The sequence below is a fragment of the Salvelinus namaycush genome, chromosome 39 (assembly GCF_016432855.1).
Source record: "Salvelinus namaycush isolate Seneca chromosome 39, SaNama_1.0, whole genome shotgun sequence".
NCBI lineage: Eukaryota > Metazoa > Chordata > Actinopteri > Salmoniformes > Salmonidae > Salvelinus > Salvelinus namaycush.
The window spans coordinates 20,572,862-20,596,381 of NC_052345.1; the positions used below are offsets into that span (position 1 = coordinate 20,572,862).

Below are 23,520 nucleotides of genomic sequence, written 5' to 3' on the forward strand. Positions count from 1 at the left end.
TGGGAGATATATTTTACCTCACTGGTTAGAGGACAACCTGCAGAGGACAGTCAGCTACATTTTGGAGTGATGCATTTAAATGTAGGGGTCGCTAAACAAAGGAACGCAACACTTATGTCATAACTCATCGATATCATGTTGAAATCAATTGTGCCGAGAGGAGGGAGATGAGGTTGCACGTCCTGTTAAAACTAACAGCTCAAAAACCACACGGAATCTGGGAATAATGTGTACATCACTGGTTAGAGGACAACTTGTATAGAACAGCTAGCTACATTTTGGAGTGTTGCATTTTGATTCAAGTGGGTGGTGTCGTGGAAATTCAGTAGAGAGAGACTTGGTCAAACAATCATCTTTATTTAATATCGATTAATTATTGCAGTAATGAAACCGTCAGCCCAACAGTCTTAACTGACTGTTAGTCTGAGAGTCTACCCTGTACAGACAACGCACAGTTTATATTGCTAATACCCAGAATGCTTGGCTCCACCCCTCCCATATGGATTGGGGGGCACCATAAGCCACTCTGGGCTCATCTGCACCTGGTGTTATATTAACCCCAGACCCTGGCCTAATTTACCAGGTGTTATCTTAACCCCAGACCCTGGCCTAATTTACCAGGTGTTATCTTAACCCCAGACCCTGGCCTAATTTACCAGGTGTTATCTTAACCCCAGACCCTGGCCTAATTTACCAGATGTTATCTTGACCCTGGCCTAATTTCCCAGGTGTTATCTTAACCCCCGACCCTGGCCTAATTTCCCAGGTGTTATCTTAACCCCAGACCCTGGCCTAATTTCCCAGGTATTATCTTAACCCCAGACCCTGGCCTAATTTCCCAGGTGTTATCTTAACCCCCGACCCTGGCCTAATTTCCCAGGTGTTATCTTAACCCCAGACCCTGGCATAATTTCCCAGATGCCAGGATGTCTAAGGACCATTGAGGCCTTTGTTCTACTCCTCTCTATCCCAGCGAAACATACACCATATCTTGTCTATGGAATGCAGGCTCAATCAGACCGGAGACATATGTCTCATCTGCACCACTAATCATAGAATGGAATGTGGCTGTTTGGTTTTTAATCACGAGACATCAATCAGTTGTCAGCTTCAAGCCATCTCTAATGAAACCCATGTCTTCCACACCCAGACTAGCTGCAGGAAGCATGGACACCATAAAACTCAGAATTAGCAGGACATTGTGACATCATTTCATTGATATCATGAAACAACTCCTTCATGTATGTATTTTCTGATGTTTGATCAGAGATCTTTTATCAGAGTATCTCTTGTCACACTGATCACAGCTATAAGGTTTTTCTCCAGTGTGAGTTCTCCGGTGTGATATTAGGGTGCTTGGGTGACTAAAACTATTCCCACATTGAGTACAGCTAAAAGATTTCTCTCCTGTGTGTGTTCTCTGGTGTGAAGTCAGCTGGCGAGATGTAGTAAAACTCTTCCCACATTGATCACAGCTATAAGGTTTCTCTCCTGTGTGCGTCCTCTGGTGTAAAGTCAGCTGGCTAGATGTAGTAAAACTCTTCCCACATTGATCACAGCTATAAGGTTTCTCTCCTGTGTGTGTTCTCTGGTGTCAAGTCAGCTGGCTAGATGTAGTAAAACTCTTCCCACATTGATCACAGCTATAAGATTTCTCTCCTGTGTGTGTTCTCTGGTGTGAAGTCAGCTGGCTAGATGTATAAAAACTCTTCACACACTGATTACAGCTATAAGATTTCTCTCCTGTGTGTGTTCTCTGGTGTGAAGTCATCTGGCTAGATGTATAAAAACTCTTCACACACTGATCACAGCCATAAGGTTTCTCTCCTGTGTGTGTACGCTGGTGTACTATCAGGTTGTTTAGCTGAGTAAAACTCTTCCCACATTGATCACAGCTATATGGTGTCTCTCCTGTGTGTGTTCTCTGGTGTATAGTTAGATAGCTAGATGTTGAAAATCTCTTCCCACATTGATTACAGCTATAAGGTTTCTCTCCTGTGTGTGTCCGTTGATGTACTATCAGGCTGTTTAGCTGAGTAAAACTCTTCCCACATTGATCACAGCCAAAAGGTTTCTCTCCAGTGTGTATTCTCTGGTGTGATTTCAGGGTTTGTAGCTGAATGAAACTCTTCCCACATTCATCACAGCCATGAGGTTTCTCTCCAGTGTGAATTCGTTGATGTATTTTAAGGTCTCCTGAAGAGTGGAATCTCTTCCCACAGTCAGAGCAGCAATGAGATGTCTTCCCTGTGGGTCTCTGCTGGTGTTTCTTGAGCTGTTCGGATGTGGAGAGACTCTTCTCTGCCTCGTCAGCATCATGATGTTGTTGAGGCTCCCCAGAGGACCCACGATAGTCCCGTCTCTCTCCTGTGTGAATGGCAAAGTCAGACAGATGGTTAAAGGCCCACAACAACAGAAATCCATTGTTTATTTGAGGTAAAAGGTGATGCCCAGAGCGCACCCATGAAGTTCTACAACAATTGACGTCTGTTAAATTATTTGACAATTAAGACAGTCAAGTGAGCAACAAGTCATATTTTGTCTTGTTTTCACATTAGTGGTAACTAGAAATAAGTTATTAAAGCCGGCGACCCAAAACAAAACAACGACCCAAAACAACGGCGCCGCAGAAGGGGCAGACGGAGCGGTCTTCTGGTCAGGCTCCGTAGACGGGCACATCGCGCACCGCTCCCGAGTATACTACTCGCCAATGTCCAGTCTCTTGACAACAAGGTAGACGAAATACGAGCAAGGGTTGCCTTCCGGAGAGACACCAGAGATTGTAACGTTCTTTGTTTCACGGAAACATGGCTCACTCGGGATATGTTATCAGAGTCGGTACAACCACCTGGTTTCTTCACGCATCGCGCCGACAGAAACAAACATCTCTCTGGTAAGAAGAAGGGAGGGGGGGTATGCCTTATGATTAACGAGACTTGGTGTGATCATAATAACATACAGGAACTCAAGTCCTTTTGTTCACTTGACCTAGAACTCCTTACATTCAAATGCCGACCGCATTACCTACCAAGAGAATTCTCTTCGATTATAATCACAGTTGTGTATATCCCCACCAAGCAGACACATCGACGGCCCTGAAAGAACTTCATTGGACTCTATGTAAACTGTAAACCACATATCCTGAGGCTGCATTTATTGTAGCTGGGGATTTTAACAAGGCTAATCTGAAAACAAGGATCCCTAAATTTGATCAGCATATCGAATGCGCGACCCGGGCTGGCAAAACCCTGGATCATTGTTATTCTAACTTCCGCGACGCATACAAAGCCCTCCCCCGCCCTCCTCCTCTAAAAGCTGACCACGACTCCATTTTGTTGCTCCCAGCCTATAGACAGAAACGAAAACAGGAAACGCCCATGCTCAGGTCTGTTCAAAGCTGGTCCGACCAATCGGATCCCACGCTTCAAGATTGCTTCGATCACGTGGACTGGGATATGTTCCACATAGCGTCGGACAATAACATTGATGAATACGCTGATTCAGTGAGCGAGTTTATTAGCAAGTGCATAGGTGATGGTGTAGCCACAGCAACTATTAAAACCTTCCCCAACCAGAAACCGTGGATCGATGGCTGCATTCGCGCAAAACTGAAAGCGCGAACCACTGCTTTTAATCAGGGCAAGGCGACTGGAAACAATAACATAGACCTACTGTAGATCACCAGATAATTTTGTGAATAATCCCACTAGGCTACTCTGTAATGTGTTGTCATTCTAAATGTCCTGAATAAAGGAAAATAGCTCTGTGTGTTGTACAATAGCCTATCCATCAAGGAACAGTTCTCTACACATTATGAGCTAAGGATTTCTGTGTCCAAACAGACTAATGAGACCCTACTGTAAATCAAGCAGACAATAACACATTATAAGCATCAATTTGTTAGGGATGTTGGATCCAACGTGGAGCACGGCATAACTGTCTTTACCAGAGTAATGAATGAAGAAGCACTTTGGTTGTTGTTGCATGTCGTGATGTTTGTCATTTGACTGTCATTCAGAAAATTATTTCCTGGATCAGCTGATGATAGTTGAACATGTGACTGTAACTAAACAGCTACAGTATTAAGTATTATGTGTAATTATTGAAGAACCACATTAATGACAGTATCCATTTGGGTGTTGTGAATCAACTTAAGGTGACTCTCGGTTAGAACCACTGGATTTAGCAAACTCTGAAATGATTTAGGATTTCTGTGCCCATGAAAACTGTTTTCCCAGCGTAACATAAGGAGACACTAAATGTTATGTAGTTAGAGTGAATTTCAGAATAGAAAAAAACTGTCCCACTTACATAACACACTCCCCTTTATGTAAATGATTAATACCCTTTAGCCTTGGCCACCCTTATCTTTTTGCTTAGTTTCCATTCTCTGATTGGCTCAGACATTCGGGCATAGATTCTATTGGTGGCGTGACCATTGCAATGACACAAAAATAAACAGACATACACACTCCTATTGCAGGTGCCTATAACTGATTAACTAATGTTCCTGTCCAAAGGCCTTCACAAGTCCAAGCCTATGGTGCTTACAAATGATTAACCAATGTTCCTGTCCAAAGGCCTTCTCAAGACCTAGAATGCCCAGGTGTGTTGATCCAGCTTTGCAAAATCACATGGATTCTGCTTCCATATGTTTAATGGTTAACCCTATATTGATTCTGCTTACTACTTCTAAGAAAACAGTATAGATACTGGAAAATTCTAAAGGTACTGGAAAATGTCCAATAAACTCCAGAAATGTAAAATAGGAATGGGGTTGCCCTAACGCCGGGGGAATACCAGTAAGGTTAATTCACTGGAAGTTATGCATGCCAACGTTAGTCAATGTTGGGCTCCCATGTGGCGCAGCAGTCTAAAGCACTGCATCTCAGCGCTTGAGGCGTCACTACAGACACCCTGGTTTGATTGCAGGCTGTATCACAACCGGCCGTAATTGGGAGTTCCATTGGGCGTTGCACAATTGGACCAGCGTCGTCCGGGGTAGGCCATTAGTGTAAATAAGAATTTGTTCTTAACTGACTTGCCTAGTTAAATAAAGGTTCAATTTTAAACAAATTAAAATAGTGTTTTATGATAAACCGTTTTTTACAAAACCGTCAAGGCACCAACTTTGAGAAGGTTTTAAAACAAACGTTTCAAACCAATTCATGGAATTAAACAAAGAATGAATGTTATTGAATCTAGGTATGTTTCACTTTTAATGTAAATGGTATGAATAAATTTAGCTGAATATTATATAATGCTCTAACAATTTGGCCCACACAGGAAATATACACTGGCAGTTATAGAATATACTTTATAGCCTAGAAACCTGGTTAAACTATCATTATGACATCATGGATGAATTCTAGAATGTACTATAAATCCTAGAAACCTGGTTAAACTATCATTATGACCTCATGGATGAATTCTAGAATATACTATATAGCCTAGAAACCCGGTTAAACTATCATTATGACATCATGGAGGAATTCTAGAATATACTATATATCCTAGAAACCTGGTTAAACTATCATTATGACCTCATGGATGAATTCTAGAATATACTATATAACCTAGAAACCTGGTTAAACTATCATTATGACATCATGGATTAATTCTAGAATATACTATATAGCCTAGAAACCTGGTTAAACTATCATTATGACATCATGGATGGCCAGTCCTTGTATTCATAGTGTAGTGAATTCAGGGAGTAGCTCTGAGCTGAACTCAAACCTGGGTCTAGCGACTGTCAAGCCAACACCTTATAACTGTTATGCCAAGATGTCTGAACTTCTTGACGAGGTCCCTAGGTTTTGCATTAAGGTTGATACAATAGCTTTCTCTATGAATTTGAGAGTGGTTACACTTCTCCTTCACCCATCCCTCAGCTGTTTACCAAACCAAGTCTCTGGGCAGCTATTTTGTTGCTGTTTAAATACTAGGTTGTCCCTTTAAAAAAAACACACATCAATCAACCAATCTGCAGTTGAAACAATAACAAAGCAGTCATTCCACAACTGTTTTGGTAATAAGATGATGATGGGCCTGGAGAAATGTAACTACTCTCAAATTCATAGACAGACCTATGGATGCAAGGACTGACCATCCATGATATAAACATTATAGTTTTAACCATGTTGAGGCTATACAGTGTTGAATTACATTGTTTCTAAACATTGGAGTAAAAAAAGCTTATTTGGGGTTCTAATGGGGCAAACAGTTGAACTAAGCTCATGAGGCATGTGTTATATTCTTCAAGAGTCAATGGCTATAAATAAATAATTTAAAAGTCAAAATATGGATGTAGCAATTGCAAATTTCCCCTTTAACACTGTTAACACCAAACATCAACAGCAGAGTTTGTACCTCTGTTTTTCAGACAGTACTTACTCGTGTTAATCAGGGAACGTTCATCGTTAGAACCATTGGATGCCTGAAGATGCGTTTGGGAAACCGGGCCCAGATATCCCGTTTCCTCCTCTTCTTCATTTTTCGATGTGACAGTCATGTCCCCCTCCTCTTCTTTAACTGAAACGTCGTCGTCCTCCTCTTTCACTGTAACAGCCTCAACCTCTACTTGTTTTTGTATAGTAACATCCTCTTTCACTCTGAACGCGTCTTCCTCTTCTTTAACTGAAACATCTTTCTCTTCTTCTTTCACGGTAACAGCCTCACTCTCTACTTGTTCTTGTATTGTAACAGCCTCCTCTTCCTCCTCCTCTTTCACGAGAGCTTCTTTCTCCATCCAGCAGACCGTATCTTCTTCAGCAGGAGCGGGTTAAGTTTGAGACTGGAGCTATGAGGCATGTATTGAAATCGCTAAGAGGTATAATTCAAAGCAGTGTCACTTTATCAGCAGCACGTGATCAATGATGTCTGAAGAATAATTTCGTCAAACACCTGATTGGTTTGGTATTGGGCTCGTTCGACATTGCAGCCGACAGTGTAGGTGGCTGCTGACTGCTGACTGACTAATTTACAAATCACCTTGCATCATAAATAACTACTCATTATTATTTATAAATCAGTCAGCCAGTCACCGTTTTACCCACAACGCAGCATGGATTTGATGCTCTCGAACACAGCCAGTGGTTTAATATATGACATAATGGCTACGCTGCTACGGCGTGTGACTTCATCTATAAAAATGTGGCTGTTCTAAATTCTGTGTCGCTCAAAGCCTTGAGTAATGAACCTATTTTTGATACAATAGGCTCGAAAGAGCCAATGATTCAGGAAGCTTTGTTTCCCCATCACTACTTTTCAGCATGTTTTCTGTGAATTAGACTACGGGAGTTTTGTAACTTTTTCTCCGGTAACGTTAGTTGGTCTCGCTGACCATAACCGTGCTGGTTGGCTATGCTGGTTAGGCTAATAGCTAGTTGGCTAAATAGCTAACGTTAGCTGGTTGGCTAAGATAACTGCATATAGCTAATTTTAGCTGGCTGTCTAAGATAACTGCATATAGCTAATGTTAGCTGGCTGGCTAAGATAACTGCATATAGCTAACATTCTTTGATATTTGGTTAGATGGCGTTATGTATTTCCAAAACTGTGGTTTACTTTAATCACTCAAGTCATGAGCGCAAATTATTGGTTTAATTTAAAGTTATACATTTTAAGTTATTTCTGTTGTAGTATATATCATAGGGAATAGGCTGGTCCTCCATATTACTTCACACCTGACTTTTGCATTCTTCTGAATTTTGATTGGTTTAATATAATAACTCCAAACATAGAACTGTGAGGTGTTACTTTGCATTGGAAATGATTTAATATTTTATTTTATATTTTATAAACAATACAAAACATACACATACAAACATTTACATTTTACATTTAAGTCATTTAGCAGACGCTCTTATCCAGAGCGACTTACAAATTGGTGCATTCACCTTATGATATCCAGTGGAACAACCACTTTACAATAGTGCATCTAACTCTTTTAAGGGGGGGGGGGGGGGGTTAGAAGGATTACTTTATCCTATCCTAGGTATTCCTTAAAGAGGTGGGGTTTCAGGTGTCTCCGGAAGGTGGTGATTGACTCCGCTGACCTGGCGTCGTGAGGGAGTTTGTTCCACCATTGGGGTGCCAGAGCAGCGAACAGTTTTGACTGGGCTGAGTGGGAACTGTACTTCCTCAGAGGTAGGGAGGCGAGCAGGCCAGAGGTGGATGAACGCAGTGCCCTTGTTTGGGTGTAGGGCCTGATCAGAGCCTGAAGGTACGGAGGTGCCGTTCCCCTCACAGCTCCGTAGGCAAGCACCATGGTCTTGTAGCGGATGCGAGCTTCAACTGGAAGCCAGTGGAGAGAGCGGAGGAGCGGGGTGACGTGAGAGAACTTGGGAAAGTTGAACACCAGACGGGCTGCGGCGTTCTGGATGAGTTGTAGGGGTTTAATGGCACAGGCAGGGAGCCCAGCCAACAGCGAGTTGCAGTAATCCAGACGGGAGATGACAAGTGCCTGGATTAGGACCTGCGCCGCTTCCTGCGTGAGGCAGGGTCGTACTCTGCGAATGTTGTAGAGCATGAACCTACAGGAACGGGTCACCGCCTTGATGTTAGTTGAGAACGACAGGGTGTCGTCCAGGATCACGCCAAGGTTCTTAGCACTCTGGGAGGAGGACACAATGGAGTTGTCAACCGTGATGGCGAGATCATGGAACGGGCAGTCCTTCCCCGGGAGGAAGAGCAGCTCCGTCTTGCCGAGGTTCAGCTTGAGGTGGTGATCCGTCATCCACACTGATATGTCTGCCAGACATGCAGAGATGCGATTCATAGAAACAACATCATAGAAACATTAACTACATCACACCTGCCCAGACCCACTAGAACACACCTCCATCTCCATTAACTACATCACACCTGCCCAGACCCACTAGAACACACCTCCATCTCCATTAACTACATCACACCTGCCCAGACCCACTAGAACACACCTCCATCTCCATTAACTACATCACACCTGCCCATACCCACTAGAACACACCCCCATCTCCATTAACTACATCACACCTGCCCAGACCCACTAGAACACACCTCCATCTCCATTAACTACATCACACCTGCCCATACCCACTAGAACACACCCCCATCTCCATTAACTACATCACGCCTGTCCAGACCCACTAGAACACACCTCCATATCCATTAACTACATCACACCTGCCCAGACCCACTAGAACACACCTTCATCTCCATTAACTACATCACACCTGCCCAGACCCACTAGAACACACCCCCATCTCCATTAACTACATCACGCCTGTCCAGACCCACTAGAACACACCTCCATATCCATTAACTACATCACACCTGCCCAGACCCACTAGAACACACCTTCATCTCCATTAACTACATCACACCTGCCCAGACCCACTAGAACACACCTCCATCTCCATTAACTACATCACACCTGCCCAGACCCACTAGAACACACCTCCATCAACTACATCACACCTGCCCAGACCCCCTAGAACACACCTCCATCTCCATTAACTACAACACACCTGCCCAGACCCACTAGAACACACCTCCATCTCCTTTAACTACATTACACCTGCTCAGACCCACTAGAACACACCTCCATCTCCATTAACGACATCACACCTACCCAGACCCACTAGAACACACCTCCATCTCCATTAACGACATCACACCTGCCCAGACCCACTAGAACACACCTCCATCTCCATTAACTACATCACACCTGCCCAGACCCACTAGAACACACCTCCATCTCCATTAACTACATCACACCTGCCCAGACCCACTATAACACACCTCCTTCTCCAGCTCCTGCATCGCTGTCTGCCACATGGCCTCAAACTGCACCATTGTATTTCTCTCCGTCGCCCAGCACTTTACATTTTTAGATAATAAAGCATTTGACCTTTCTATTGCGTTAACAATGGAGGATTGGTTGATATACAGTTTTTAAGTATAGTATTTAAGAGGATTGACGAGAACAGTATAGTCCAACCATCCGGTAACTTGTTTCATGCTCCTCAAAGGTGAGGGTGAATTCCAGATGTTCACTACTTGTATTGATGAAGGAGTGGAATCGATGAAGTTCCTCTGCTGTCCCCTGGAATAGAAGGAACACGTCATCAATGAAGACTTTTACAGAACCTGTTGAGGTGCTAGAATGGATTGTTAGGGCTGACAATCACATTCTTCTCTAACAAGCCCACATACAGTTACGCATAATTAGATGCCATTTTTTTTAAACTACAATGACCATAATGACCTGAGCGCCTACTTGTCTTGTCTGTGTTTCTTTTACACCTGCTACATAAAAGAGACCGAAGAATGTGTAACAGTATAGCTTCCGTCCCTCTCCTCTCCCCTACCTGGGCTCGAACCAGGGACTCTGCACACATCAACAACTGCCTCCCACGAAACATCGTTACCATCGCTATTAGTGCGCACCCCGCTAACTAGCTAGCCATTTCACATCGGTTACAAATGCACAATGTTCAATGCTATCTGGGATTCTTGGGACATCCCTACCCTAAACCCTAACCTTAACCCTTAACTTAACCATTGAAAATGTCAACTTCAATGGGCTAGGGACGTCCCAAGGATGTATCGCTACCTGAAAATACACATCTAAGTGATTGATAGTTGGTATTCAGCAGTCATAAAGCCTTATTTACTTTTATGAACTACTAAAATAGTGATTTTGTCAGACAGCAGCTCTACACTTCTTTGACTAACTGATCCATTCATCCTTCCATCCCTCCTCAGCCTTCCTCTCCTCTGAAGACCCAGTGAGGGTGGAGCTCAGTCAGCGAGCTGTTGAGGGACTGGTTAGGAGGAACACTTCTACAGCCAGAGAGGTGAGAGGTCACACATGGTTTAGATGGTAAATATTTATGTCCTCTTAGCAGTTCATCACGTAAGCAAAAGGGAATATGTTCCATCATCTGTTAATTTACATTAGTGCAAATTGTCCACTGATATTGGTAAAATTTCTCGCCCCTTTTGGCTGTATGAAAGTTAATTTTCCCTTAGAGACACACATTTGTTCTTTGCTATTATGAAGGTCATTTGTGTAGAATGTACTTTTCCCCACTCATTCACCCCACCTCTTTACGTTGCTTATTTATATTCAGTGGCCTGACTGTGTCCAGACTGTCAAAGGCCCTTCCTGGTAGATCTGAACCTAATTCAGCTTGGAGTGATCGGATGACAGAAGTCACATTTAGGTGCCAGGTGTAACTGAGGCCATAGATGCTCCATATCCATTACTTTTAATGTTTTATATAATATGTCTAAATGTGTTTATTTCTGTGTTGCAGGGGCAGTCAAGAAATGGAACAGCGAGGCCACAGAACATAACATAAGCGAGGAGCACGTGATGCCGCGGAGCTGAGCAGACGTTGACAAACCGAGCTCTTCAAAGTTATTCTATTATTACCTAAATAACAACGTTGAAACAATATTCTAACATCGGCTGATAAATTGTCAAGTACTTACCTTCCCAAAGAGCCATGGACCGCCGACCGAGAGGCAAGAAGGACGACCAAAACGTCGTTGATTCCCAAGATAACGATAACGCTAGCAAGATTAGCATTAGCCCTCATAACTCAAACGACAGTTCCAGACTGTTGCTCTCGGGCCTCTTGCGAGCCTGCCGACATGCTGGCTTCTCTCCTCCGGGAAATTCAGGATGGTAACAAAGGTCTTTCTATGAAAATCGATAAGAGAACGGCTGAACTCCATTCTTCCATTGACGACCTGAAATCCTCCATGAATGATCTCCTTTTGAGAATGACTGAGGCAGAGTTGCGCATTAGCACAGTTGAAGACACCATCGCTCGACATGACCAGGTCTTGATACAACTGCAAAAGGACAATGCCTACCTCAAAAACAAGGTAGATCAGATGGAGAACCAGAGCAGACGTAGTAATATCCGTGTGGTGGGATTGAAAGAGGACAGCGAGGGCCGTGACCCGGTCCGTTTCTTCACTCAATGGATCCCGGATGTCCTAGGCACAATCAACTTCACCAAGCCACTGGAAATCGAACGCGCCCACAGAACATCAGCGCCGAAACCCCGGCCAGATGAGCCCCCACGGGCCGTCCTGATCAGGTTCCTCCGTTTCCAAGACAGAGAGAAGGTACTGCAACTCGCAAGAGCCAAAGGGGACATAACCATTGATGGCAAGAGGGTCAGCCTTTTCCCGGATATGAGCGCGGATCTCGCAAGACGTCTCAAGCAGTTCAGACCTGCCGCCAAAGCACTGAAGGAGAAGAACATCATCGGCTACCTCATCCACCCTGCGCGGATGAAAGTTCAGTACAAAGGCCGAAGCCATCTCTTTAACACACCGGGAGAAGTGTACACTTTCCTCAAAGAACTGAGCAACGTCTGAGCCAGGACGGTCTCTTTGGGGGATAAGATGCAGTTTGTTTGTTTTCTCTTATCCGGACTGAACCGCTGATATCCTCCGGTCACTATAATTGATTTGTACATTTTCAACTAACCGTATCTTTCCGGGGTGAGTTCTATTACATTTACAGGAGAGTATATTTTGGTTTAGTCCATATCACTGGGCGAAGCAAATAAGTGGGTTTAGGCCCACTGCTTTCCCCCTCATTTATGTTAATCTTTCGAAAAGAGACTCAAGCAGCCCTTACCGTGGGCAGTAAATATTTAGCCATAAATGTCTATTCACAACGTTTGTTTTCAATTTAGAGAGCTCGCAGGTTTTAGTTTACGCCAAGGTTTAGCTAGTAAGAGCAAGATGGAAAGCGAGCAGCAACGTATCTCTACAAGTGTATTCATGTTTGATTGTTGGGATTGTGGTTTTAGTCTAACAATCGGGGTGGGTGGGATTCTTTATTTTTTTCCCCTTTTTTCTATGTTTATTGTTTCCTTCCTAAAGAGACACATAGGTCACTTCTGTGTTCAAACCAAAGTTGAAACATTTCCTAACTATCTACATATGATAGATTTCCATTCAGTTACATATTTGAAACCCAACTATGCTTAATCCTCTAAAATATGTCACATTCAACGTAAAAGGTCTTAACAGCCCGATTAAAAGGAAGAGAGTCTATACATACCTTAAGAAATTAAAGGCTGACATTGTGTTTTTACAAGAAACACATCTTACAGCCAGTGAACACAAGAAATTGAAGAGGGAATGGGTAGGACAAGTTTTTGCGTCCTCTTTTAACTCCAAAGCAAGAGGAACTGCAATTTTGATAAGTAGACACATCCCCTTCTGCGTCAACAACACCATCTCTGATCCCTCTGGCAGGTTTGTTTTGGTGCAGGGGCATATGTTTTCAGAGTCTTGGACCCTATTGAATATCTATGCTCCTAACTTCGATGACCATATGTTTATTCAGAATGTCTTCCTTCAGGTTGCTCAAGCACCACCAGGATGGTTACTGGTTGGAGGAGATTTAAATTTTTGTTTAGATACAGTTCTTGATAGGTCCTCTGATAAACCCTCACTTCTTACCAAAGCCAGCAAGCTCACCATGTCATTCATGAAAGATCTCAATTTACTAGACATCTGGAGACAGTTGCACCCACAGGATAGGGACTACTCTTTTTATTCACACCCACACAAGACACACACACGCATAGATAACTTTTTAATATCGACACAACTGTTTCATAGAGTGTTAGATGTCGAGTATCTCCCCAGATTGCTTAGTGACCATTCTCCCCTGGTATTATCAATCTCCATTCCTACCAAGGTAAATGGAGCATATAGATGGAGACTAAATTCTACACTCCTAAAGCAACCTGAATTCTGTGCATTCATCAAAGAGCAGATCAATATTTTCACTTTGACAAACAAACCCTCCGCTCCTGACAGTTTCATTCTTTGGGACACATTGAAGGCCTATCTGAGGGGACAGATCATTTCCTATACTAAAGGGCTGAAGAGAAAACACGGTGCGGAACTGAGTGCCCTTGAATCTGAAATCTCAGAGCTAGAGAAAACCTACCAAAGAGGCCCGACTAAAGATCTATACAGGCTTTTGGTAAATAAAAAACTGAAATATAATATTCTGAACACATATCAAGCTGAGAGGGCCATCACTAAATCAAAACAGCGTTATTACGAGCTTGGAGAGAAAGCTCACAAAGTATTGGCATGGCAACTGAAAGCAGAGGAAAGTAAGAGGACAATTAATGCTATAGAAACTCTTACTAATGAGATATCTTTCGACCCTACTGAAATTAATAATACTTTTAAGAAATACTATGAAGACCTCTACACTTCCCAATCAAGCGATGATCTATCAGAGATCGACTCCTTTCTCTCCTCTCTCAACCTCCCATGCCAGTCAGGGGAAGACAGCGAGCGCCTGAGTGAACACTTCTCAGTTCCTGAATTGTTGGAGGCCATTAAATCCTTACCTTCTAATAAATCTCCTGGGGAGGATGGCTTCCCTCCAGAGTTCTATAAAGAATTTAGGGAGCTGTTGGTCCCCTACCTTATGGAGGTACTTAAAAAAGCCAGGGAAGACAACTGCTTTCCAGAGTCTTTCTCTCAAGCAGTGATTACTGTAATCCACAAGAAAGGGAAAAATCCACTAAAGTGCGCCTCATATAGACCAATCTCTCTCCTTAACACAGATTGTAAACTGGTCACCAAGATGCTATCTAAGAGACTGGAGTCATGTCTTCCCCTGTTGGTCAACCCAGATCAGACTGGCTTCATAATTAATAGATTGTCCTCCAATAATCTCAGAAGGTTCTTTGATATAATTCACCTTGCTAACAAAAACAAAATACCTAGTGTCGCAGTCTCCCTCGACGCTGAAAAGGCCTTTGATAGGGTTGAATGGCCATACCTCTTTCGCGTCTTGGAAAAGTTTGGTTTAGGTACCGTGTTTGTAAATTTGATAAAATCACTCTACAAATCTCCTAAAGCTAGGATTGCTACCAACGGGATTACTTCCTCCTCTTTCCCTCTCTATAGGGGGAACAGACAAGGTTGCCCAATTAGCCCCCACCTCTTTGCCCTCGCCATCGAACCGTTGGCTGAGGCTATTAGAACGTGCCCTGACATACATGGCTTTGAGGTGGGCCCCCATACCCATAAATTATCACTCTTTGTGGACGACCTTATCTTATTTCTAACAAACCCAGAACACTCCCTCTCTCACTTGCAGATCCTACTACAGTGTTATAGTTCTTTCTCTGGATATAAGGTCAATTTAGATAAAAGCGAAATCTTACCGTTGTCTGCCTTTGACCAGCATACCATCAAGCACAAGTTTCCTTTTAGATGGTCGCCTATGGGCTTCACATATTTGGGCATAATGGTGGATGGTAACCTGAACAACCTCTATAAACTCAATCTGGCCAGTTTGTTGCAAAAGGTGGAGGGTAACCTTTGTAAATGGATGGACTTACCTCTCACTCTACTGGGTAGAATCAATGTAATTAAAATGAATGTCCTGCCCAGATTTCTATATCTGTTTCAATCTCTCCCTATTCCTGTTCCCGCAGCATTCTTTTCCTCTCTCGACAAGATGACCAGACGGTTTATCTGGCACGGCAAAACCCCTAGGGTTGGCCTGGATAAACTGACCCTGGATTACAGTCAAGGGGGCTTAAACCTCCCCAATTTTAGAATGTACTACTGGGCAGCACAGTCTAGGTTTCTGGCTCAGAGGTTTGACAAGGGTCCCTCTCCCTCATGGTTGAACATTGAAAAGCTTGAGGTAAATGATGACACTGGGGCAGAATTGTTTTACAAATGGGACAGAAAATCTATAAAAACCATCAGACAACCCTTTAATCATACATTCTGTCCTGGCATGGTGCAAACTGCATGAGCTGTTCGGACGAGGGGGATTCCTTTCCCCTAAAACCCCTTTATGGAACAATAGATTGATTCCTATGTTTTTCCAGAATAGTAACTTTAGACCATGGTCTGATAAGGGGATCACTCTTCTGGAACATTGTTACGAGGAGGGAGTTCTTATGTCTTTTGATCAGCTGAAACAGAAATACCACTTGCCTAACAGGGACTTCTTTAGCTACCTACAACTACGAAACTTTATTAGGGTGTCTCTCAAGGGACAATGGAACCTACCTAAGATGTCACCTATTGAACAACTCTGCCACGCAGACCAACCACTGTCCAAGACCATTTCCCGTGTTTACGATGCTCTTATGTCAGGACTAACACTGCCTGGGCTAGATAAACCCCGACTTAGATGGGAAAAAGATCTGGGTATTGATCTTGATGAGGGTCTATGGAGTGACCTATGCAGGGATGGTGTTACATCCACATTGAACTCCAGATACAGACTGATCCAGTTTAATTTCCTCCATCAGCTCTATATCACCCCATCTAGACTGCACAAGTTCAACCCTGATATCTCCTCCCTATGTTTTAGATGTGGCTCAGATGAAGGAACATTCCTCCATTCCACTTGGCAGTGTTCAAAACTACACGGTTTCTGGGAGGGGGTATGCGATACCATATCCTCAATTCATGGGGTTGCATTCCCTTTAGACCCGGAGGTCTGTCTACTGGGCAACTTTACTAACACCAATCTTAGGCAAAGCCATACTATAAAGCTAACAGAAATATTGCTAGCGATTGCCAAGAAATGTATCGCCTTGAAATGGAAATTGGATTCCCCCCTGCCAGTTGCAATGTGGCTATCAGAAGTTAATAGTTGTATCCCACTGGAGAAAATTACTTACCGCTTGAGGAATAAGTTAAATACATTTTACAGAATTTGGCAACCTTTTATTGACTATATGGAGAATCTCCCCCCACATCACATTGAATGAATCTCTATATTATCCTTATATAATGTTTCACACGTAATGTATAATATGTAGCCTACGGCAGGTGACCATATGATCCAATGTCTCATTATAATTTTTTTTTTATTGTATGTTTGTATATATAATTAGTTTTATTTTTTCTCTCTTTGTTACGCTCATCTGTTACTGTCACTTTGTCCTATTGTTGTCTAATATCTTTTCACGTTTGTCTTGAATGTTGTTAATTGGAAAATGCAAAAATAAAATATTCCAAAAAAAGAACATAACATAAGCAGAGCTGTGGGAGATCACCTCAAGCCCCTGATAGAGCCGGGGGTGGTGTTTACCACTCCACTACGCCTTCAGCAGGCTGGAAAAGTGGGATTGATCTGTTTGATCCATTTGTTTGTTTCCGTTTTCAGTAGTTGAATCCTTTGATATGGGATTGATACTGATTTTCATACTAAGAGGGACCCAGAGTCTGTTGATTGGTCGGTCATTGGGTTCATTTGTTGAAATCAAATCCAGCTTTATTTGTACAGCACATTTCAGACATGAATGCAACACAATGGCTTCTCAGGAAAAAAACTATGAAAATAAACGGAAATATTTTGTACACAACAAACAGAAGACTAACTGAAAGACTAATGAGCACACTAAGGAAATGTAACACCTTCCCTTTAAGACAACAAATATCCTATATTTTTGTTGGACAAGTTTGCTCACCACCAACAGAAAACAACTTCCATTTCTCATTATAATCAACTACAACGCTTCACCTTCCACAATATAAATATGGTGTCTACCGTCTGTCAACAATTAAAAACACGTATTTCAAAATAAAATGGTATCTTTTCTCCTTTTTCTTTCTATAGAATCCTAAAACTCACTGGCTTCTAGAACTCTCGTCTTCCTAAAACTCACTAGCTTCTAGAACTCTGGTCCCCTTGGAACGAGCCAAAACAAAACTCATCTCCAATACAGAAAAACATGCAGTCAAAATAAATTGTGATCCATGGCAACGCACTGGCTCAACGCAAAACACAAAACTTTTTGACTGCCCACCCTTGAGACAATCAGCAACCAAGTTCTCCTTGCCACGGACATGTCTGATTTCAAGAGGAAACTCCTGCAATATCCGTAGTAACTTTCCACCTCACTGTGGAGCTTCTCTCTTTTTTCCAGGGTTCACTCGATAGGCATGTTGTTGGATCGGGGCCCAGTCCCCAATGTCATGCTCTAGTACATTTGGTTCGGCACATGTGAGAATAAACCATGATATTCTAAAAGCAGGGCAACAATGTCAATATAATTGTACCAAAAAATTGTCAGTTGGTTGCATGAATAATTATCATTACTAAATGTTACATGAAATGTAAATATGAAATATTTTATTGCATAGTCATATTTTCAACATCTTTTCAATTACATTTTGCTAGGTGGGATAGCCCAATGTCAAAACACAGTTTTAATGTGTCCAAATCAATACCCAATATGCAGAAACAGTTTGGGATAAATTGAAAACCTAACATGTGGTATATACACAAATATCTGCCACAATAATTTTATTTTTTAAAACAAGCTCCTTATAAACTGCACAAGCACCAAAAACGCTGTTGTTTTGACAAGTAGCAATAAATCACTGATATCGGTTAGGGGGGAAATCAGGTTGTTCGTGCTGTTGAAACTAACGCAACAAAAAAAAACACATGGAAATGGGAGATCTGTCACGTTCGTCTTCCTCCTCATCTGAGGAGGAGAGGTTTGAAGGATCGGAGGACCAATATGCAGCGTGGTAAGTGTTCATCTTGAATTTAATAAACACAGAGAACACTTGACGAAACTATACAAAACAATAAACGACGAACGTGAAGCTAATGAATAATATAGTGCTGACACAAAACACTAACATAGACAATCACCCACAATGACAAAACAGGCTACATAAATATGGTTCCCAATCAGAGACAACGACTAACACCTGCCTCTGATTGAGAACCATATCAGGCCAAACACAGAAAAACTAGACACACAACATAGAATGCCCACTCAGATCACACCCTGACCAAACAAAACATAAAACATACAAAGCAAACTATGGTCAGGGTGTGACAATCTCTGACAATATCTTTAACCTCACTGGTTAGAGGACAACCTGCAGAAGACAGTCAGCTACATTTTGGAGTGACGCATTTAAATCTAGGGGTCGCTAAACAAAGGAACACAACACTTATTTGTCATCACTCATCGATATCATGTTGAAATCAATTATGCCGAGAGGAGGGAGATGAGGTTGCACGTCTTGTTAAAACTAACAGCTCAAAAACCACACGGAATCTAGGAATAATGTGTACATCACAGGTTAGAGGACAATTTGTAGAAAACAGCTAGCTACATTTTGAAGTGTTGCATTTTGATTCAAGTGGGTCACCAACATGGTAAGTGTAACACAGCTTTTTTTTGTGTGAGTCACTTTTTGTTAAATCACATAAATAGTACTCTTTCAATTCAGAGCCTGGATTTTTCCCAAGGCTAATATCCAAATCATGCTGAAATCAATTGAATGGGGCAAACATTTAGGGTTCTACATTGTGAATTTCCTTAAAATACTCCTACTACAATGTTAAAAACATTCTACATTGTGACATTATTTCATTGACATCATGAAACAACTCCTTCATGTATGTATTTTCTGATGTTTGATCAGAGATCTTTTACCAGAGTATCTCTTCCCACATTGATCACAGCTATAAGGTTTATCTCCTTTGTGTGTCAACTGGTGTACTGTCAGATGGCTAAACCTAACAAAACTCTTCCCACATTGATCACACCTAAAAGGTTTATCTCCTTTGTGTGTCCACTGGTGTAGGGTCAGATTCCTAGATGTAGTTAAACTCTTCCCACATTGATCACAGCTATAAGGTTTCTCTCCTGTGTGTACTCGCTGGTGTGTAGTCAGATGGCTAGATTTATTAAATCTCTTCCCACATTGATCACAGCTATAAGGTTTCTCTCCTGTGTGTGTTCTCTGGTGTACTGTCAGATGGCTAAACCTAACAAAACTCTTCCCACATTGATCACACCTAAAAGGTTTATCTCCTTTGTGTGTCCACTGGTGTAGGGTCAGATTCCTAGATGTAGTTAAACTCTTCCCACATTGATCACAGCTATAAGGTTTCTCTCCTGTGTGTACTCGCTGGTGTGTAGTCAGATGGCTAGATTTATTAAATCTCTTCCCACATTGATCACAGCTATAAGGTTTCTCTCCTGTGTGTGTTCTGTGGTGTACTGTCAGATGGCTAGACTTAATAAATCTTTTCCCACATTGATCACAGCGAAAAGGTTTCTCTCCTGTGTGTGTTCTGTGGTGTACTGTCAGATGGCTAGATGTAAAATAACTCTTCCCACATTGATCACAGCTATAAGGCTTCTCTCCTGTGTGTAGTTTCCGGTGTGATTTCAGGGAGCTTGACTGAGTAAAACTCTTCCCACATTGATCACAGCTATAAGGCTTCTCTCTTGTGTGTACTCTCTGGTGTATTTTAAGTTTTGATGAAGATTTACAATCTTTCCCACAGTCAGAGCAGCAGTGAGGTTTCCTTCCTGTGGGTCTCTGCTGGTGTTTCTTGAGGTGTTCTGATGTGGATAGACTCTTCTCTGCCTCGTCAGCATCATGATGTTGTTGAGGCTCCCCAGAGGATCCACATCTCTCTCCTGTGTTAACAACAAAGTCAGACAGATGGTGAAAGGCCCCCAAAAGCAGAAATCCACTGTTTATTTGAGGTAAAAGGTGATGCTCAGAGCGTACCCATGAAGTTCTACAACAACTGACGTCTGTTCAATTATTTGACAATTGTCTTAATACAGTCAAGTGAGCAACAAGTCATATTTTGTCTTGTTTTCACATTAGTAGTAACATCGATGATTGTTGGCTAGAAATAAGTTATTTAAGTTGTTGAAATCCTAAGCAGTGTGCCAGACGACTTTTGGTCTCCAATATAGGCCCTTTTCTGTGTTTGCTAAAATTGCGTCAGGATGCTAACGAAATTTGGTTGTAGAAACTCCTCCATTTAATGCGGAAGTTTTAGTTTTTCACAATGTATTCTGAACATTACACTATCGATCTGTAGGACCCATAACTTCACCTAACAACATACACATATAACTATAAATAATGTCATATTTCATGTGAAACATGGACAATAAAATGTCTTTGTTGTGACATTTCATAAGCTGATCAACAGATCATTTTGTGAATAATCCCACTAGGCTACTCTGTAATATTTTGTTATTCTAAATGATGTTGAGATACAAAGACTATTATAATTATTATTACTATTATAAATTAAATGAAACTGTTCCAGTAAAATGTGAATAGGAAAATCCCAACTGGCACCAGATCAGTAGAAATGGTCAGATAAATTGGCACTACAAATGGAAAAGGTTGCTGACTGCTGGTGTAGCCTATTACCAGAAACTATAGGAGCATAACGACTGCTGGTGTAGTGTATTACCAGAAACTATAGGAGCATAACGACTGCTGGTGTAGCCTATTACCAGAAACTATAGGAGCATAACGACTGCTGGTGTAGCCTATTACCAGAAACTATAGGAGCATAACGACTGCTGGTGTAGCCTATTACCAGAAACTATTAGGAGCATAACGACTGCTGGTGTAGCCTATTACCAGAAACTATAGGAGCATAACATCAGAATTTACGAAGGCAAGCAGCAGCGGGAAGAGTAGGCTAAGGAAGAGTTTTTTCTGATGGTTAGGCTGTCATCAATAGCCCATAATGACAAAGTGAAAACAGGTAAAAAAACAGAAATACCTTATTTACATAAGTATTCAGACCCTTTGCTATGAGACTCAAAATTGCTTTCAGGTGCATCTTGTTTCCATTAATCATCCTTGAGATGTATCTACAACTTGTTCAGAGTCCACCTGTGGTAAATTCAATTGATTGGATATGATTTGGAAGGCACACACCTGTCTATATAAGGTCCCACAGTTGACAGTGCATGTCAGAGAAAAAACCAAGCAATGAGGTCGAAGGAACTGTCCGTAGAGCTCCAAGACAGGATTATGTCGAGGCACAGATCTGGGGAAGGGTACCAAAAAAATTCTGCAGCATTGAAGGTCCCCAAGAACACAGTGGCCTCCATCATTGTTAAATGTAATACTCTTCCTAGAGCTGGTCACCCGACCAAACTGGGCGATTGGGGGAGAAGGGCCTTGGTCAGGGAGGTGGTCACTCTGACAGAGCTCCAGAGTTCCTCTGTGGAGATGGGAAAACTTTTCAGAAGGACAACCATCTCTGCAGCACTCCAACAATCAGGCCTTTATGGTAGAGTGGCCAGACGGAAGCCACTCCTCAGTAAAAGACACATGACAGCCTGCTTGGAGTTTGCCAAAAGGAACCCAAAGGATGGATGGAATGGAAAAGGTCGCCGACTGCTGGTGTAGCCTATTACCAGAAACTATAGGAGCATAACATCAAAATTTACAAAGGCCGGCAGCAGCGGGAGGAGGAAGAGTTTTTTTCTGATGGTTAGGCTATCTTGATCTCTGGCTCCCGAGTCATTTGTGTGTCTTAATTATTTAATCAAACAGCGTGCTTAAAGCATCAGACCAGTTCAGTACATATAGTTGATTTAATTAAAACACATGGGGTGTGTCTATATATGGAAAAATAAACGTTATAACATTTCTACCAGTCGGTTGGTAGAAAGAAAAGACGATTCTTGGTTGACCCAAGATTTTTTTTAGTTGGGGTCCTAGTGCATTCATTAAGTTCAGACCGCTTCCCTTTTTCCACATTTTGTTACGTTACTTATTCTAAATGAGATTTTTTTTAAAGAATTAAATGAAAATGTTAAATGTTTTAGAAATGCTTGAGACTCAAATAAATCGATTAATCATGTTTTGAGGATATACAGTGTTTGTTTACACATTTGATAAACATAGGAGTACAAAAAACTTATATTTTGGGTTCTGATGGGGTACGACAGTTGAACTAAGCTCATGAGGCATTTATAAGTGATTTCTTCAAGAAACAATGGGTACATATCATGAATGTATAAGTCCCAAAATGGATGTTGATTGCCCCTCTAAGAGTACATCTTGGGCTAATCTAATAAGAGATATTGAGGACTACAGTATTTCAGGCATTGTCATTGGATGCATTTGATCAATTGTTAACGTTTTGGTGATGGTCCACTCTTGATGTTCTACACGTTACAGTGTAGCTTCAGCCATTCCTACAGAACAACATTAAAGTGTAGAACCCCTTTACTGCATATTGGTTAAACGACTGCAGAAACGGTACTCACTGATGTTAAACAGATCTCCAACCTCCTCTTCTTCCTCCAGTGTGACAGTAATCTCTCCCTCCTCCTCTTTCACACCAAAAACTGCATCCCCCTCTTCTTTTACTGTAACATCTTCCTCCTCTTTCACTCTGAACGCGTCTTCCTCTTCTTTCACTGAAACGTCTTTCTCTTCTTCTTTCACTGTAACAGCCTCACCCTCTACTTGTTTTACTGTAACATCCTCCTCTTCCTTCTCCTCTTTCACGACAATGTTCAGCCCCAGAGGTTCTTTCTCCGTCCAGCAGACCTCCTCTTCTTTAACAGGAGGAGAGTAGTTTATTGAACTCATGGTCGGGGATGTTAGCTAGCTAGCTATCATTAGCGACTAGGCTAGTGCTAACTTAACCAGCCAGCTACTATAGCTGACTAATACACAATAACG

At 42.0% G+C, this 23,520-nt stretch overlaps 1 pseudogene; it reads right to left on the reverse strand.

Moving 5' to 3' along the window:
* Window positions 1–1,145: 1,145 nt before the first annotated feature.
* LOC120032551 lies at window positions 1,146–2,308 on the reverse strand (annotated as a pseudogene).
* Between the last annotated feature and the right edge of the window lie 21,212 nt (window positions 2,309–23,520).